Source organism: Ambystoma mexicanum, chromosome 6p, assembly GCF_040938575.1.
Source record: "Ambystoma mexicanum isolate Mex_15411 chromosome 6p, UKY_AmexF1_1, whole genome shotgun sequence".
NCBI lineage: Eukaryota > Metazoa > Chordata > Amphibia > Caudata > Ambystomatidae > Ambystoma > Ambystoma mexicanum.
This window is the reverse complement of record NC_090935.1, coordinates 364,433,847-364,453,640: the sequence shown is the minus strand read 5'-3', so window position 1 is coordinate 364,453,640 and position 19,794 is coordinate 364,433,847.

Here is a 19,794-nt window from a genome sequence, read left to right as displayed (position 1 = left end):
ACGGACAAAATTGTCCATCGGCAAAGCTTTATAAAAGATGGCTTGAAATGTATACTTTCAAAGCCATCTTTTATAAACCTCGAAATATGTCGAGGAATCCCCAGGTTCGCAGAGGGTTAAAGACAACTCGGCGACCTGGGGAAACAAAGGGACAGTAACTGCCTCTGGTGACCTCTCGCGCGAGGGGTCACCAGATGCAGTTACTATGACTGACAGAAGTGGCAGCCAGTCACAGCGTCGCTGTGGTTGGCTGCCACTTTTGTCAGATCGCCTGACTTCATGGCAGGCGCATGCATCTCCCGTCGCGGCTGCGGCCGCGACGGGATAATGCATCCTGCCGATGTTGCGGGCGGTGGGACGGGGCCTCGGCAGGGCCCCGGCTCAGCCCCACTTTTTGGAGACTGCCGGGGCCCGGCCCCGGCCCACTTTAAGCACTGCCCTTCCCCATTCCCATTTTAGCCCCCATAGGGCTCAATGGGAATGGGGAAGGCGCTAATAACGGTACCGCAAATTGCGGTACCGTTATTAGCTCTAAGGTCCCTTTAGATTTGCGGTACAGTTATTAGCGCCTTCCCCATTCCCATTGAGCCCTATGGGGACTCAAATGGGAATGGGGAAGGGCCCTGGTGAATGGGGAATTACCGCCCCGCCAACCTTGGAATGGGGCGGTAATAGCTCCCTTCACCAGGGCGGAGTCGGTAAGGATTTGGAGGCAGCCATGGCACTAATACCGCCATGGTTAGCTCCAAACTCCTAATTAGGCCCCAGGGAGCTAATAACGGGCCTGCTGCTAGCGGGCCCGTTATTAGCTCCTTCCCCATTCCCATTGAGCACTATGGGGGCTCGAATGGGAATGGGGAATGGTTCTCATAATGGGGACTTACCGGGTCCTCCAAGGTTGGAATGACCCGGTAAGTACCCATTCCGGGAACCCGGACCCGGTATGCGGTAAGGGGGTAGCCATGGTGTTAAAACAATGGGGGTCATTACGAGTACGGCGGTAGGTGGTTAACGGCACCGGTAAAGATGCCGGTGCCGTTAACCCCCGACCGCTGCATTCCGAGGTCCCTTGGCGGGTCCCACCAGGGCCGGCTGGTTTTACCAGCCGCCCTTAGCGGGATCCGTTAAGGGACCAGGGAGCTAATAACGGGCCTGCAATTTGTGGGCCCGTTATTGGCTCCTTCCCCATTCCCATTGAGCCCTATGGGGGCTCGAATGGGGAATGGTATCCGGAAAGGGGATTTACCAGGTCCGCAAGGGTCGGAATGTCCCAGTAAGTCGCCATTCCGACAACACGGACCGGGACATGGGTTTGCAGGCAGCCATGGTGCTATTACCAGTTAAAAATTGCCCCCACTTTAAAGTCCATGTCTACACAAAGAGGAGGGGGCACAGGGTGTGTGTCTCCAAAGCATATCAGAGGCTTCGTTCGGAATATGCATTCCTTTGTTTGTGACAAAGGAATGCTTAACTTTTTGTCCGGTTGTAGCTGTCTGGGCGGGTGCCTTCCTGCACCTCCCCTGAACTAGTAAGCTCGGCTTCCCGGACAGTTGCCTGCTTCGCCTGCCCCAAGAAATTGGTCTGCTTGGAAGAGTCTAAGGGAGAGAGGAATCCAAGTTTGTGAAGAAAGAGGTGGGTCGGTGTGTAGATGGAGTATGTGTGTGTGTATGAGTGAGCACACACGTGTGTGTCTGTGTGTGCAGTAGGAGAGGGGGTTGTAAAGGGTCCCTGTGTGGGTGAAGTTTGGGCATTTGCATATGTTTGCACATGAGTGTTTGGCACTGGGTGAGGTGGTGTAGAGTCAAAGGGAGGGACGGACTCAAGTGCGTGCGCAAAAAGTCAAAGAGATGGAGGAATCAAAGGTGGGAAAAAAGGATTATCCACATGTCTATGGGAAGCCACACTGCTGTGTAGTGACATGGGTCGGGCTGTAAAAGGTGGTTGTCAGGTAGGATACTGGCCTGGAATAGTTTAGAGGGTGTACCTTACAGGGTGTAAAGAAGGCGATCCACGGAGAGAAGTCTTGCTTTCTTTTCTGAACTGCCTGAGGGTGGGGGTGAGGCTTCCGTTTATTGTTATGAGGTTCCACAGTCTTGGGGTGTAGAATGAGAGTGCTTGTTTCCCGGGGCTTTCTTTTTTTGCTCAAACCCGGCCAGGCCCTGACTTCTGGTGATGCACAGGCTGCCAGAGACGGTGACTTGTCTGCACAACAAAGCAGGGACCATTGCAGCCAGCGGCACAGCCCCGGATGCACTGCAGGTTTCTCTCTTGTCCCCCCCCAAGCGCTGGGGGGTCACGAAGTTCGGTACTGCAGTAACATTACAATGGGCCCAGCGTGGCACGCAGGGACTTAGAGAGACATTGGGGGTCATTCCGAGTATGGCGGTAGGGGGGTAATGGCACCGGTAAGGATGCCGGTGCCGTTAACCCCCCTACTGCTGCATTCCTAGGTCCCTTAGCGGGTCCCACTAGGGCTGGCTGGTTTTACCAGCCGCCCTTAGCGGGACCCGTTAAGGGACCATGGAGCTAATAACGGGCCCGCAATTTGCGGCCCGTTATTAGCTCCTTCCCCATTCCCATTGAGCCCTATGGGGACTCAAATGGGAATGGGGAATGGTTTTCAAAATGGGGACTTACTGGGTCCGCCTAGGTCGGAGTGTCCCGGTAAGCTAACAGCACCATGGCTGCCTCCAAACTCAGAATGACCCCCAAGTCTCTTGGGTTGATGCCGATCATGCCCCGAAAAGCTTTTATATATCTGTTACTGCTGTTTCCTTTTTCAGGACCTGCAACCTGATTTACTTCTTAGTCAGCCTAGACAAGTAGTGATCGGTTCCCGAAAATCACTCCTTCCATAGTCCGAACAATTGACAGAATTTTCATATTAGTACATTATATAGGGCCTCATTACGAGGTGGGCACAAAGGGATACCGGGCACTGTTAAGGACACTGGTGCCAGTAATCCCTTTGCGCCCTATTCCGAGGTCCCTTAGCGGGTCCCTTCCTTAAGAACGGGACCCGTTAAGGGACTTCAGAGCTAATAACGGTACCGCAATTTGTGGTACCATTATTAGTGCTTTACCCCTTCCCATTGAGCCCTATTGGGGCTGAAATGGGAATGGGGAATGGCTTTAACAATGGGGACTTACCGGTCCCGCCAAGGTCGGACTGGACCGGTAAATCCCCAATGAACGGGACCGGACACGGTTCCGTTATTGGTGGTAGTCAAGGCGCAAATAGCACCATGACTACCGCCAAACTCGGAATGAGGGCCAAAGTGTGGTTACCAGAATTCAAGCTAAAATTCGCTCGACATTATATGTGATGTATTGATGTTTTGTTGTATATAGTTTTAAGTGTTTTCCATTATTCACTTGTCCGAGGCACTGCCACTTTGCACTGCAACACTTATGAGACTTCTATGTATCTATTTCCTTTTCCTGTTACTATTTATTATCACTATGTTATGTAACTAATCGATGTAAAAAGGCTCAATGAATAACTAGACCCTATATATTTTCTACCATGCATTCTAGTTCACAAGGATGAGGGCTCTTTTGAAACATTTGAAAAACAGAAAATGCTATACATAAGCATTTCTCTTCTTTTTTTAATTCCTTTTATTTGAATTTATAAAGCGCACAGCGGCCCCGAGGCATCGTGGCACTGTTAAAGACGATTATAATAAAGGGCGCCTGGCAGTGTCCTGATATGCCCAGGAGGGTAAACAATAATAATAACAATAATCAGGAGGTCGGTACCCATTTAAGGGCTGAGACCTTGCACTAAATGTCACTGCATCTCCTGAAACACACAATTGTTTTATATCGCCACATCAAGGGCTTGGACATGCACTGCCCTCACTTGGCATGCACTCGTACCCTATTACTTGTCTCTTGGCGGTGGTACCTAATACAATTAGTTTACCACATGTCCACTTCTCATCATGTGGCATACTCACATATTACATGCTCTTGCAGCACGCACAACTAGTATCACTATTGCTGTGACTACTCACATTGATTTAAAACAGACGGGAAACATGATATATATTTTTTTGTCTCTCTTTTAACAGACCTGTTGATTCGGCTTGCCAGTAATAGGCCTTGCCCCATCCTGGTGAACTCGTTGAACCCAGGACATCCAGGCTAATCTGTAGTAGTGTATTGAACACACCACTAATCCAAGTCTCTACCATGAAATATTGAGGGACTTCTTGTAACAGTTAAACCGCCACACCAACGCTTGATGGGAAGCTCTACATGAATACACACAGTGTATCTTTTTGGCACTAACTAGCCACTAACAAGTAACCTAAAGTAGAAACAACATACCACTGAGATCATAACAGACTTTCACTTGTCTATTATACTCTGACAGGTAACACACGGACAGAGTCACCCTTCACTTCTATCCTGAAGAAGGCCACCACAACAGCGTGCTCCTAACAACTGCTACCGTTGGCTGAAACCGTACAGTGTCGATTATCTGTGACACAACTCCTCTTCTCACTTTTTGTGTTTATATATTTTGTTGTGTGTACTGTTTTTTCTAAACCCTTGGACAACGAGTAGTCCTTGGCAGCACTTACTCATGTGTACATTGTAATGTGAATTGATTTATTTGAGAATGTGCACTAGTATAGGAACATTACCTCAATAATCAAGAGGTCGGTACCCATGTGTACCTCCTATTGCCAATATTCAAAACCTGTCTGTTTTACTGTCTTGTTTGTGAAAATAACAAATACCTATTAGTATGCAAAAGAAATTGGGCCTCATTACACGGTAGGCGGTAAGGGATTACCAGCACCGGTAAGGGCACCGGTAATCCCTTACCGCCCTACTACGAGGTCCCTTAGCTGGTCCCTTCCTTAACGCCTGGTTTTACCAGGCGTTAAGGAAGGGACCCGTTGAGGGACTTTAGAGCTAATAAAATGGGCCCGCTAATAGCGGGCCCGTTATTAGCTCCTTCCCCATTCCCATTGAGCCCTATAGGGCTCAATTGGGAATGGGGAATGGTTCCTGGAATGGGGATTTACCGGTCCCGCCAAGGTCGGGATGACCTGGTAAATCCCCATTCCGGGAACACTGACCCGGAATGCGGTAAGGGAGTAGCCATGGCGCTAATAGCTGTTGTTTTGAGATTCAATAAATTAATCCAAAATACCACTGTTTCTTGATCTCCCATCCTGATTTGTTCATATTATTATTGCTGTTACAGAAGATTCATGATTCGCTTAGGTACATACGAGTGAACATGGTGAAGGAAACAAGCAGGACAGGGTTGAAACATTTGTACAGTACAGGTATTTACAGTATTGCAATGTTCCAGAGGTTACATGGGAAATGACAACTGGAGGTGCCTAGTTGAACAGCTTGGTTTTCAGTGCTTTTCGTAAGGCAGTGAGGAAGGCTTCCTTTCTGAGAGGGAGTGGCAGGTCGTTCCAGTTTTTGGGAGCTAGCACAGGAAAGCTCGCTCCTCCGACTTTGGCTCTTTTAAAGGTGGGGTCCGTGAGCTGGTGGGAGTACTGGGCCCGCTTTGGTCTAAGGGAGTTTACCCGGTTAATTCTTTCTGATAGATACAGGGGTGCACAGTAGTTTCTTAGGTTAGTTTGTTTTAGGTTCTCCTAGTTTTAGTTGTTGTTTAATCACGTGATGCTGTTTAATTGTGCTAACAGATGTTTGTAGCCCACTCATGTAATTTGTCCTTTTTCAGGAAGTACTTTGACTCTTAAAGGAACTCTCAAATTTGATACTTATTTGCTATCCTGTGGCCTCACTGTTTTAAAAAGTTTTTCTGACCTGTTAGTGTATTGTTTTTCTCCTTGCCTTTCCTTAAATATAAAGGTTATATATTGTTATACAAATATAGTGGGTGTAACCTTTCTTACTTGGTATGTAACGAAAAGTATGTATTGTACGTGTGAACTATCCCACTTCATCTCCTTTGAGGTAGGCCTGGGCTGCTGTGCTGTGACTACCATTTGAAGAGCCTGGTGAGCCTGAGGAAATCACTAGTGGTACCCCCAGTCGCAAAGATCTACCTGAGCACCATACCAAAGAACCATAAGGAAAGTCTTCCTAACAACTACTACAAAAGTGGTTTGTGCGCCTTGTGAAGGGAACAATCTAGTGGTTGCGCCGCCATGTGTGGTAAAGGCACTACAGTGGTGGATAAACACGAACATGTAAAAGGACAATCATTTGGTCAACATAGCCGTATCTCTCACGGGGCACAGGCACCCACACGCAAACATCGGCAACAATTCACTGCTCGACTTCATACTGCACATCACCTTTGCCAGTAGAATCCAGCTGAGTGCCATGAAAATATTCGGTTTAGCTGGGCTCATAATTAGTCTCCTTAACTTGCATACTCTCCTGACAGTCTATCCCAGCACCCATCTATTAACCAGGTCTGCATGAGTTGCTAATAGGGACTAAGCCACCCTTCCCTACCTTCAGTTTGGCTAAAATGCACACACACATTCCAGAAAACCTCCTCTCTATTCTCATGCCTCTGACTGGTCTTCCAAGGACATTCACCCCACAGCGCATTGAGGCATACCAATAGCATTAGGCACTATACAAATGGCATATAACATAACGTGCAAGGAAGCGTGCATGGTGAGGTATGCACACAAGCAGCTGTAGTAAATTGTAGATCAACATTGGGAACAAAAAACAACAGTCTGATTCAGTGGCTGCAGCAGGGTTTGTAATCTATGAGGCGGGGTGCAGTACACAATGTGGCAGGGCTATGTGTGTTGCCATGCTCTGGTATTTATTACAGGGTTTCTTAGATGTCAGTTGTTGAGAAATTATCGAGAACCTTCATAGTTATGGGGGCATTCAAGCAGCCAGACCAGAGCTGCCTCACCTGACTAAAATGAGTTTAGTGAATCACATTTCTATTATTATTATTTATTTATTACTTGTATCGCACCACACAACCATCGGCCTATGGGCGCACATCCATGCATGGACAGCTGTCCCTCTTTCCACATACCCATCCAACAATGGTGCCCAGTCCAAAACATTGATAGATCCTCAAGACAAGTCTGCCCAATAAACCTGATCGAACATGTTCAGGGTTTTGCTGAATCATCCGCACTTTGGGTGATTTGGCATCCTGTGAAATTCTGTAATTCCCTAGCAGTGCATTGGGAGAGTTCAAGGTCAACCAGGGGTGCAATACTAGTGCCCTTCAAGGGAGGACAGGTCTCAGAAGGACAATGGAACAAGTGAAATCTGTTTCCTAGGGCCAATGTAGCAGCGCTGGAAACATGAAAATGTTTAAACTACTATCTTTGGGGTGCTGAGGAGGGCCTGTGGAGGCCATGGGGAGCAGTGGAGCTAGTGAAACGACATCAATGTGGTTTAGGGTGGTGAAGAGAGTGTTAGGAAAGATTTATCTTTTGGCAACTTTCCCTCCATAGTTCTATGGTCCCCAAAATCTTTTGCTTTTGTTTTTCAATTTGTACTGACATTTTACTGGGAAGTGAATACTTCAGCTTCACTCCTTTGGCCTTTTGCTTATTTTGTTAAGGGGAAACTGATCAGTCTTTCAGACAATCAGTACTGGGAAACTATGCTTCCCTTTTGTCTTTTTACCTTTCACCATTTGGTAACTTTTTATCATTACACACAGCTTCTTACAATGCAGTGCAATGGGAATACTTTTGCATCACCCTAGTTGTTTACACAGAGGAATTTTGTTTGGTTACTTGTATATGTGCCTCAAGACACTAACCAGATACATAAACTATTTGAAGAAGTATGGACCTGTAAAATAGATTGGAACGTGACATCTCACAGCAAGCTTTCATACCACATATGAAGTGAAAGGTACTTTTCTAGGTGATTTTTGATAGGTGTGAACCACCTCCCTCACCAATCTATTCTATCCACAGAGGTGAACCAGGTGACTATTGTATCAGTCCTCAATGATGAGAGTGTGCTATTAAGTCATATTAAACGTAGATAATAACAAAAAATCATTCACATTTATTTTTTATAATTTTTCAATTTTTACTCATTCTTTAGAGAAAAGGTATGAAGAAAAAGAAAACCCACAAAGATATTTGCTCCTGAAAAAGGGTAAATCCGAAGTGCGTAGAGCTCAAGATTTTATTGTACATTGATTAAAAAACTATATACACAGAAAATAATAAGTTTGCTTTGTGCTTATGTGAATGTTGATTATGAACAACTATTGTAAAAAATATATGTTATGATAACATGCAGATATTTTACTGAAAAAAGAGATATTCAGTATATGAATTACTGACTGATTAGTTCAGTACCGAAGGCGTGCAGGGGACAGGAGTGATCACCACATAAGGACAATTACTAGTCACATGTTCATGTTACAGCTTTCAGTGCCAGATCTGTTTTTTTTTCTCCCCCACACCCTAAGTGCATACAAACATTAATGGCTTTCATTGAATTAACTTAGTTACTCATCCTTAACTGGTGCACAGGCCACAATAGCTTTCCTAAAGACAAGATGGTGGCAGCAATTGTATAGTTCACAATTATTGTGTTATTTCGAGTGTGCATATTCGCGTTTACCCTGTATGTATCCAGAACATGGCTAGTAATCTAAAATGACCACACCATGAGATTTTCGCTAGTTCTTTGGTCATATTATTGATTGGCCTTGTTCCCAGGTCAGGAAATGACATATACGGTTGTGCACTTGCCCATAAAAGCCCAAGCATTCACTGGCTAGTGATGCCTTGGTGCATGTGTGGCTCAAGACGGGGGTGACACTGTCTGCCTGAAAGTATGAGGGTGGGACATGAGTGAAACCAACGGTGGTCCCTGATTGGGCCACACCCGGCTGTTTGAATGGTGCAGATCCTTACCATTGGTGAGCTTGGACTTGCTACCAGGCTGGATTTTGGTTATGACGAGAACTCCTGCAGTAATTTCTTCAGATCAGCATTAGAGCCAAGTATCATGTGTAGAGGAACAGCTGGCGGAAGATCAGTGGACAACTCTCAAAGAGGCCCAGCAACCCTTCTTGTGTCCGGCCCAGTGAAGCCGTGTTGGACTACCTGATCTGCGAAGGTCCTGAGCAGTGCTTCAACCCCTGAACTGGTGGGACCAACCAGTCTCAATGTGTTCTTGAGGATACAGCCATCCTGAGCCTTCAGACGTGTCCCTGGACCACCCAGTGGATGACCAGCTCTCCAGTCAGCTACCTCATTAGGACCATCACCATTCTGCGTTCGCAGCCAGAACTTCGGTAGTCACTAGCTTGTGGTATCAGTCTCCTTCCTGCAAAATATCATCCTCCCAGCTTTAAGGGATATAGCTCTGGAAGGTCTTCTTCAACCACGACTGGAAAGAATCCTGACGCCGCCTGTGCGCGGTGGGTGTTGCTGAAACTCGCTTTCCTCCATTTTGTGAAGTGTCCTGAAGAGGTCTGCATTGGTGCTTCCTTCATTTCTCCATTGTAAAGGGTTGCACTCAGCTCCTGGACCAGACTGGAAGAATCCTTGAACCCTCAGCTCCGGGACACCTTTCACTTCCAGTGACGCCCAGCCAGTTGTCTTGTACTCTGGGAAAATCAGAGTCAGGGGCCTAAGTAAACACAAAGCCTTTGTCCGCCCCGGCCCCATTCTCCTTAGAATAAAACTTACAATAAACCTAAGGTACTCTTCCAATCCACTTCTTTTTGATCATCACTTCTAAAGCAGCTGTACCTGAAAGATAGAAACACATTTTTACTTGCCAGTAACTTTGTTGCATTTCTTCTCTGGAACATTCACCAACACAAGAGCTTTACCTGAATGAAATACTTCCTGGGAAGAAGCATTGCGACTTTTGTGCATAAGGCCCCACTCTTCATAGGGATTGGACCTCTGAAGCTAGGACATTTTTCTTGTGACCATATTACTGTATCAATTACCTTCTTTTTTTATTAAGTCATTAAATGCATTTATAAGAACCCGTGGTGACTGTTTATATGTTTATTATTGAGTGTTGTGCAATATTATCACCTACTTGTTTCATTTTCTAGTGTGTGTTTTGGGCCTTGAATAAATATACTGTTTTGTACATAACTGGCTAAATTGAATTATTGTGTGCTTCACTGTGTGGTCTCATTGTTGGCTCTTGACCCCACTCACACTCTCCTGAGAATAGCTTTCACTGCTCTCCATTGCTATCTTGATTGGGTTTTGGCTAACCTCTCAGAGTTCACCTTTTCACTATAACTAGGTTGGCCTCCTAAAATCTGTCCACAAGGCCAGATTCTAGAAATCCATCTTAACAAGTTGGTGCTCAGCTGTGAGGATAAGATCTTGTGTACCCAAGTGCTGTTATTCTGTCACAAAAACTGGTGCCTGATTAGATTTCTGTTGTGCGACCAATTATACACGACTTTTAATTTTAAATATACCTCTGCTGCATGAGATCAGTTAAAAAAACACTACACCTAAACGTGTTTGTTTATCTTATATTGGCAAAATTTACAAGGACTTTCCACTTGCAGTAAGAGAAACAAATATATCATGAACTCCCTAATTTTTCAAATAAAGAATATTTTTACTTCATTATTCAAATTATACAAATTATACATAATTTTAGATATGAACCATCTGACAATTCAATCAATGCAATTGTTTCCAATTCAATATTCACAAATGTTGAGGTCAGCGTTTATTTCCTCAAGATGCCAACTAAAAACAGTGCATATTATCACAATGGACTTTAAAGATTGCTTTTGGTTGTTTAGAACCTTCACGATTATTAGCTTTGCCAACAAGTGTCTTTCTTAATTTATTTATTTATACCTAATAGAGAACGTTTTCAGGGCTAACATTGAATACTTAATACATTAACTGCTATGAAACCTTCTCTTTTATTAAGACTCTCTTTGGTTATCAACTTTTCATGTTAATCTAAATGCATTTCATGTACTAATGTACAAAATTAAAAATAAATATGTATACAATTAATGTTTGATACAAATATAGAGTAAAATAAGAGAAAACCAAGAGAAAAAATAAAGTCAGAATTATTTTGCGTTTGTATTCTGGAGGAGACTTGAGTGTCATGGCCACAGGCCCCAGAACACAAAAACCACACCATCTAGTGATGGGGGCAATGGGTCACCTGACTTACTTATGTCCCTTTGGGACCTATAAACACAGGGACCCTGGCTGGGCTCAGTCCTGGCACCTTTGCCACCAGGCTCATATAGAGATGTGAGCAGGAACACTTTATTTCAGTGCAGGAGTTCTTTTACTTTATTTCAGTGCAGGGGTGCTTTTATTTTACAAGAACTTTCCAGGTGCTGAAAGCCTTTATTCCAGAGAACATACTCATGTGCTGACTCATCGGGTGTGGCTCCCTAGGCCTGGTCTTCATGTGCTAACTCATCGAGTGTGGTAGGGTGTGGCAGGCAGGCTGAACCTTGTGGGCGTGGCTTCAGAAGCTCAGCTATATAAGCTGCTCCATCCTTAAGGCCGGTGCTTCGCGTTACTGTGCACTCACATGCAACATGACGCTCACCGCCGCTTGGACCGGTTTACTTAACCTTGAAATCAGGCGTTCTCCTGCATACTCACCTCCAGGAAACCGGTGCTTCATCGCTTCACCTGCAGACTTATCTCCTGACATCCAGTGATCTTGATCCCGATGCCGCAGCACTGCATTCCACATCCACAAAACTCGGCCCTGTGAAGAAGAAGAAAGACAAGGTTAGAACATCCGTCCTAGGGCCGTGCTGCATTTGAACCCCACGCACCCCCTAGTTAACAACTTACCAGCTACTGTACCGCTGCAGCTTCGTTCCTCATTCCCTCCGGCTGAACACTTACCTGAAGTATAGTGGGTTAGTCGCAGCAGGACTGGACTACCACGTGCAAGGGACCAATGAAGGAAAACGGTCCAGATCATACAAGCGCCCCTGCCAGAAGCAGCAGGACAGAGTGCTCGCCAAAACTAATCAACAGGTGAGCTTTCCAGGCACAGCACATCCCACGGGTACCACAGTTTGGGAGAACGGGTCTGGAAGGGAATCAGGCGCACAAGCTGGCATACTCACGCCCCCTATTCTCCATGCAGGAGCAGTCCCGAGCAGCATCACCTATTACCACCAGTCACCACATAAGCGCAGAGGGCAAAGTCGGACCTGAGCGACCTCACCCACGGGAGGGCTGCAACCATGCCCCAACGCCTCAGCAGAGACCAGGTGAGCGTAACATTGAGACCCTTGTAGTCAGGCCAACTCCATCTGGTGATCCCTGTCTTTCTGTTTCTCAATCCTGTCAAACTCCAGCTTAGCCATGTTAAAGTCCAACTCCTTCTCCCTGAGCCTAGGTTTCTCTCTTTTAAGCTTACAGAAGCAAGGCCTCAGCTTCAGAGGTTTACATTGGATCACGAGAAGACCCATCTACTTCTTCTGCATTATCAATATTGGCAGTAACCAAAAGCCCATTGCTACTGTGGGGACTGCCCCAGCATCTTCTGCATCACTACTTAGAGGCAAATGAACAGTCCTAGATTCCTGGTGATCTAGTAATTTCTGTATTAGATCAGTCATGATACCCGTGGATGGCCATCCTCTATCTACACACAACGTTTTTAAATGTTCTTCTGCGAAAGCTCCAAATGTAGACACAGTGAATGTTTCTATATTTAAAAAGAGTAGGCAACTGTTATATCAACTCCTAACTTCAAATCACAGTGTTCTGTGTAAATAGAATTATGATACTACACCAGTGGAATGTGATGATAGGACAGAGAATTGGTACATCTTAATTTAGGATATTACTTCCATAGCACAGGTTAAATGTATTATGAATGTCATGTAATATGTTGGTTGCAGGGGTTGATGATGAAATACATTGTGAGAGTGGTCATTTAAATACACTCAGTCTAATATATTCACAAAGATAATATTTTATTTTGCATTAAAATGGTATACCGTTGACTATGAAGAACGCTTCCCAGGCGAGACATATGCGTTCACGCTCCACTGATGATGTCAACGGTATAAATAACAATCAAAATGGCGAACACAGCAGTACACACGGAACACAGCATTTTTAAAATACTGCAAGCACTTTAGGTGAGCATGAGTTTGGATTGAGTGACAATGAAAGGGCAACCTTGAGATATTATTGGGATCAACAATAATGAATTATTTTGAACTTATTGCAGGCAGAAGTGTACACGAATTTCAGCAAGGGTAAAGCAGGGTTGAGTAATTACATTTTCAGAACTATGATAATTAGGAAATCTTTGATCAGGTAATATATTGGAATATAATGGAGAGATGGGCATGATGATGTGAAAGATCATGTTAATTGATATATGTGTACATTTCTTTCTCTGATGTCGTTTCAGGTTTCAATTTACCATTCAGGAATCAGAATGTTGATGGAAATAGTCACTGCTAAGGATAGTGCAATAATTCAATAAGGAATCATATATTGATTGCATAAATTGGTACGGTAAATGATACACATGATGACTATTGATATTGTTGGTATTGTGTAGGAAATGAACATTGTAAGACTTGTCTCCTTTATTTTACACCCTTTCGTTCCTTCCCCCTTTTTCCTTTGAAATGTGTGGGATTAAATTGTATGCATTAATTATGGAATAACTTATTATATGCTGATTCTTAAACTGGCCCTGATGGAACCTGTTAAGGTGACAAAAATGCATGTGCACCAATTGGTTTGTGTTGGCATGTAGTTGATGATGAAATACTCATTTGAATCATAAAATGCGTGCAGTTGATGATTAAATACTAGATAACAGCCAAATATAAGGTTGTAACATTTGCACTGGTTTGGTATCTGTTGAGGGCTTGGAGAAGAAGATCTGAATACACCAACTAGCCCAAGGAGACCACACATGGCACCACCCCCATACTTGTCTGAGTTCTTGTTTGGTACACTTTATCTCCTGGTGGTAACTTGACCCTGTGTAAACAAGGAGCCAGGTCAAGTGTGCCCAAAAGAAAACTATTGGTACAACATGTGGCCCTGTGGAAAATAAGGCATAGCAAAACCCTTGAAATTCAGGGAAAGACCATTCCTTAAGAGAGAGTAGAGGTGATTAGATTTAACGCGACAAAACCACTGAAATTCAGCACTTGCATTTCAATGAAGTCCATCTCAGAGAAGAAAATGTGTCACACAAACCATACAGTAATACTGGGTAATGGCCAGGAGAGGGGCAGGGAGACAAAAAGCAATTAAGGGAGTGAGAGGAACATGGAAAGAGGAGGGGGGCACTGGGTGGGTGCCTGTGAGGTCAGGGAAGAGTTTTTGATTTTTGAGCGTTATCTGGGGATTATCGGGGGAATCCCACAGGAATGGGGAGAGAGAGAAAAAAAAGTAAATGTACACCTGCAGTGATCACATCTCTTAGGCAGGGGGTAATGGGTCTCTGTGCCAATGGCCATTACTAGTGGGCCCCAATGAAACCTATTTGTGCAACATGTACAGAGGCCATGGCCAAAGGCCATGTCTAGTGGGCCAAAAGAAACCTATTGGTGCAACATGTACATTAGACACAGCCAAAGGCCATGGCGAATGGGCCCTGAAGAAAGCATAGTACAACAAAACCCTTGAAATTCAAATTCTGTGAAAAATATTTAGTTAGGAGAGAGTTAAGGTGGTCAGATTTAATGTGAAAAATACATAGCAACAAAAACTTTGAAATTCAGTGAAAAAACACAATAATGTCACATTTGAGGTTATTATTGATCTCATCAGTGATGTCATGTATGATGTTATTAGTGATATCACTTTTGCTTTTTTTCACTGTACATATATGAATATTTACAAACTACTGGATGAATTAACCCCAAACCAGTCCAGGAAATTATGTCAATGCTTTGTGCCCCAGTTGTTTTTGATTTGGTCCAAATCTGCCAAGCGGTTTTCACATAAAAGCTGTTCAAAAACTGCACTTTTTCTCTATGGGAAAATGAATGGTCTGAACACTGCAGTGTTTTTTTTATATAACTATTTCATTTTATAACACACTGGGCCTCATTACACGGTAGGCGGTAGGGATTTAACGTTACTGGTAATGGAATACCGGTAACGTTAAATCCACATGCCAATTACGACCCGGAACACCGCTATTAGCGGCATTGCTAAGTACGGTGCCACTAACAGCGGCCAGTCCGTGTGCGCGCGACCCTTCATCCCGCAAATAACATAATGGTAAAGCCCCCAAAACCCCTTACCGCCATGGCGCTAATACCGGCATCGCAAACCACCCATTAAAAGAACTGAGCAGTGTTCCCACCTGCAACAGGTGGACACAATCAGCACAGGTGGAGGCAATGGAGACTGTGGCAGCACAAAAGGAGCACACCACACCCCTTAACACACCAAGATGGTCCCAATACTAGCAGCATTACATGGGCTGGAGGGCATAATTGCAGCGCAGCAGCAACAACAACAGGCAGCACAGAGGAGACGCAGGAGGAGGAGGAGGAGGGCAAGACAGGCAAAGCAAGCACCACCACGGCACCTAATCATACCACAGAGGCACCAACCAATCCCCAGGATCAGAGCCAGTCCATTTAACCTAACCCCTGAGCAGATACACACCCTGTACCGTCTGGACCGGGATACCATCACCAGCATCGTGGACATGATACACAACGACATTGTGAGCCTCATAGACATCCGAACTGCCAGCCCCCCTCTACTCCAGGTGGTGCATGTGCTCCACTTCCTGGCCACAGGCACCTACCAGCATACAGTGGGGCAGATGCATGGCATCTCATAACTAGTATTCTCACGCACGCTGAACCAGGTAGTCGATGCCCTCCTGAAGCATGCACCTGAACACATATTCATGCCACGGGCTGCCCAGGAGATTGCAAACACCAAAGTTGGGTTCTATTCACTGGCAGGCATCCCAAGTTGCATCAGGGCCATCGACTGTACCCATGTGGAATTGGTGGTCCCACATCACAATGAAGTAGTCTACTGAAACAGGAAGCAATTCCACTCCATCAATGTCCACATGGTATGTGACGCCAACAAAATAATCACACATTGCTGTGCTCGATTTCCCGGATCAACCCATGATTCCATGGTCCTGCGGAACTCAACTATCCCACGCTACATGGAGCGACAAGCCGGACAACGTTCGTGGCTACTTGGTGAGTAGCAGGGCAACACATGGCAGTGTGATTGGGGGCGGGAGAGATACTTACTCCAACTGGGTGTGATTGGGGGGGGAGATATACATACTCGAAATGGGTGTGATTGGGGGGGATACTTACTCCAACTGGGTGTGATTGGGGGGGGAGAGATACTTACTCCAACTGGGTGTGATTGGGGGGGGGAGAGATACATACTCCAACTGGGTGTGATTGGGGGGAGAGATGCTTACTCCAACTGGGTGTGATTGGGGGGGGGGGATATACATACTCGAAATGGGTGTAGCTTGTCGTCCGTCAGACAAATGCACATACAGATGTACGCCAATGTCCATCTGGGGAGGTCGCAACGTACTTGAGATGAACGGACATGCAAGTATAAACTACACAACATAGATAACAATCCAGGTCTAGAAACATTAAACATCCATCCATATCCACATTGCACAACAGTCCACGCCACAAAATACACAAATCTCATACATGCCGTCAAGATAATCATACCTAATTAGCGCAGCACAACATCAATAATGCAATGTGCCCTTGAATGCATGCAAAGGGATCACCCCTAGCCATAGCATTGCACCACGCACCTATAGCACCACTGAAGTGATCCCTCTCAGCATGGCAACATCAATGTTGGAATGGCAGTACACCAGCAGTGTGGTACCAAATCTGCCTGGGCCCAGGGACACCTAAAACCTGGCCTCACCCAGGGCATGTCAATTACTGTTCGAGGCATTAATGGGACATGTCTACTTGCAGGGTCGAGCTCACCTTTGCACATTGCAGTCACACAGACCGGCTGCATGTATGCTGTTAATTGTGTACTTCAATCACAATGCAAAGTCAATTTGTGTGATATGAACAGGCCGCTCTTGAGGTGAACAGTAACAGGACCCCATTCGTCCCCCCATGCAGGTGATGCCGGCTATCCCCTGAAGAGGTGGCTCTTCACTCCTGAACCCACAGAAAAGGCACGAAGAGAAATACAATCGTGCACATACCCGTACCCGCATCATGATCGAGCAGACTTTTTGCCTTTTGAAGACACGGTTTAGGTGCATTAGCAGGTCTGGTGGCGGTCTCCTGTATGGCCATGAGAAGGTGGCCAAGATCACCATGGCATGTGTCATGCTGCACAATATGTGTATCATACAGAATGTGCCACTGCCCCCTGACTTTGAAATAGAAGCACCTGATGAGGATGATGATGGTGATGAGGGCGGAGGTGAAGGGGATACAGGTCATGCAAGAGGGGATGGCCAGGAGCGACGTGCTGTGAGACAGCATCTGATCAACCAAATATTCTGAGTAACATGGTTTCTTACTGTCACATGGAAATGGGTAGTAATGCACTGGTGTCTGTTTGGAAGCGCACAATGGACCCTGTTGTCAATAAAGTACACATACACAATGAAGAAGTCCAAGCCTGTGTTTTGATCAAACACCAGTGTATTAAGGAACGTAAAGATGAAAATGTGCATGTCCCCAAACATCCCACCACCCTTCCCCCGCCCCCCACAACAGTCCCATAACACCCTTCCACCCACCCCCCACGACAGTTCCTCATGTGTCTGCCACAATGGTTCCGTCCAGCCATGCACGCGGAAGCTTGACCATGCACTCCCTATTGACCATTGCCAACACCAGCATTGGGAGGCTGCCTAGACGTGCGCCTGGTGGTGCGTGAGGAGCGGCGGAGGGGGCTTGTCTGCCTTGAACTGGCAGATGAGGAAGTGGCTGACTGTCCTGGTGGTGGTGGTGGGAAGTGGCGGTCCATTGCGTCCGCTATCCGTGTGAGGACCTCCCTAAGTCGTACATTCTCCCCACACAGCCTGTCTGTACAGGCCTCCATCCCCTCCCTGGAGTGCCTTGCTGTCTCCGTAATCTCCGCCCTGAGACGGGCAGCCTCCTCCACATGCTGCCCAACCAGCACAGTTATTTCCTGTTGCCGCTGGCTGATGCTGGCCAGGTCGAGGGCAGTGTTGGGTTCTGGTGGTGTGGCTGCTGTGCCCTCCGATGCAACCAGGTCTACAGGTGAAGCCACTGGGGGGCTACTAAAACCTCCCATGTTGTCCTCGCCAGTGACATTAGACCCAGGTGTCTGCTGTGGTGATGGCTCGGAGGTTCCAGGGGGGGTTGTGGTGTGCATCTCCATGTGGAAATTGGTTGTATCCTCCACATCTGATAGTGGTGCAGTGGCTGCCGCCTCTCCTGCGGAACTAGTTACAGCTGAGGCTGGGATTGGTGGTGGTGGGTTCACCTCCGGAGGTGGGGCAGTTGTTGGTGGTGTGGCAACTTGTGTCTTGGCAGTGGCGCTCCACCGATGTTTGACACTCTGCATGCGGACCCTTCTACCTTTGCCCCTTGATGTTGTGGGGGTGTCCTCTGTGTCCTGTTCCCTTGTTTTCTTACTCGCAGGGGGTGCCTGAGATGCATTGCCAGCATCCTCACTGTCTGTATGTGAGCCTGTCGGGGACAAGAAGGGGGATGGCATTGGTTACGGTTCTATGTACTTAATGCAGTATACATCAATAATGCAGTTGTGGGCATTTGGACTTCATTGTTAAGGATGCAGGTGATGTGTCAGTTCAGTGGCTCATCCATGCATGGTTGTGTGTGGCACTTGTCTCTGGTGATGTGTGCATGTGTGTGTGTTTGGGTCTGACACTGACATGGCCAGGGTTGGATGCATGTGTGGATGTTTGGCCATCCATGAGGTGATTCTGGGCTCACATTTGGGGAGACCAGTAGATTCACATTGCACGCTTTCATGTGTACACTCACCTCCATCTGAAGTGGTTGCCACGCCATGCTCCATTGTCCCGACTCCCTCTATTGATTCAACTCCAATGAGGTTGGCGCAGGTCACCTCCCATTCCTTCAGTTTTATGGGCGAACCAGATCCACCTGCTGTGGCAATGTTGTGGTTTTCTGCAAGGATGCTTCTCACTCGCAGTCTGAGATCATCCCACCTCTTTCTGCACTCACGCACATTGCGGGTGGTGGTGCCCACAGCACTGACTTTCAAGGCGTCCTCAGCCCAGATTGCCTTCTTTTTGATGAGTGTCTCCCGCCGCATGTCGCTGGCAAAGACCACGGCGGCATTGTCAGCTAGGGTCTGGGTGAGCATTAATAGCTCCTCTGTGGTAAATATTTCCTTCCGCTGCCGGTCGGTGTTTTTTTTTACAGCCTTAGGCATGTCGAGGGTGTCCCTGTGGATTTCCTATTGCAAACTACTCAGAACAGGTCCAGGGGGCAGAGGATGGCAATGGATTGTGTTTTTAAAGATGGCCGCCGTGCTCTTGCCCGTTCCTGTGCGATGACGCTGTTTCCGGTTCTGCAATTTAACGGTCACCGCTAATATTACCGGCATGGCGCTATGCTCGTGTCCGCGTACTCGTAATGGTACGCTACTAGCGCCCTCTTGCGAGGGCGGACACGTTAAGAGTGCCATGTCGGTAATTTGAGATTTTTAGCGCACAACGTGTAATGAGGCCCATTGTTCTCAAAGTTCACAGTTTGGGGGTGGGCCCTGACAAATGTGTTTTGAAAAAGTCAGCCAAATCCATCCAGCAAGGCAAAAGTTATTAGAAATAGAATTTTGGGCACAAATTGCTACTTTTTCATTT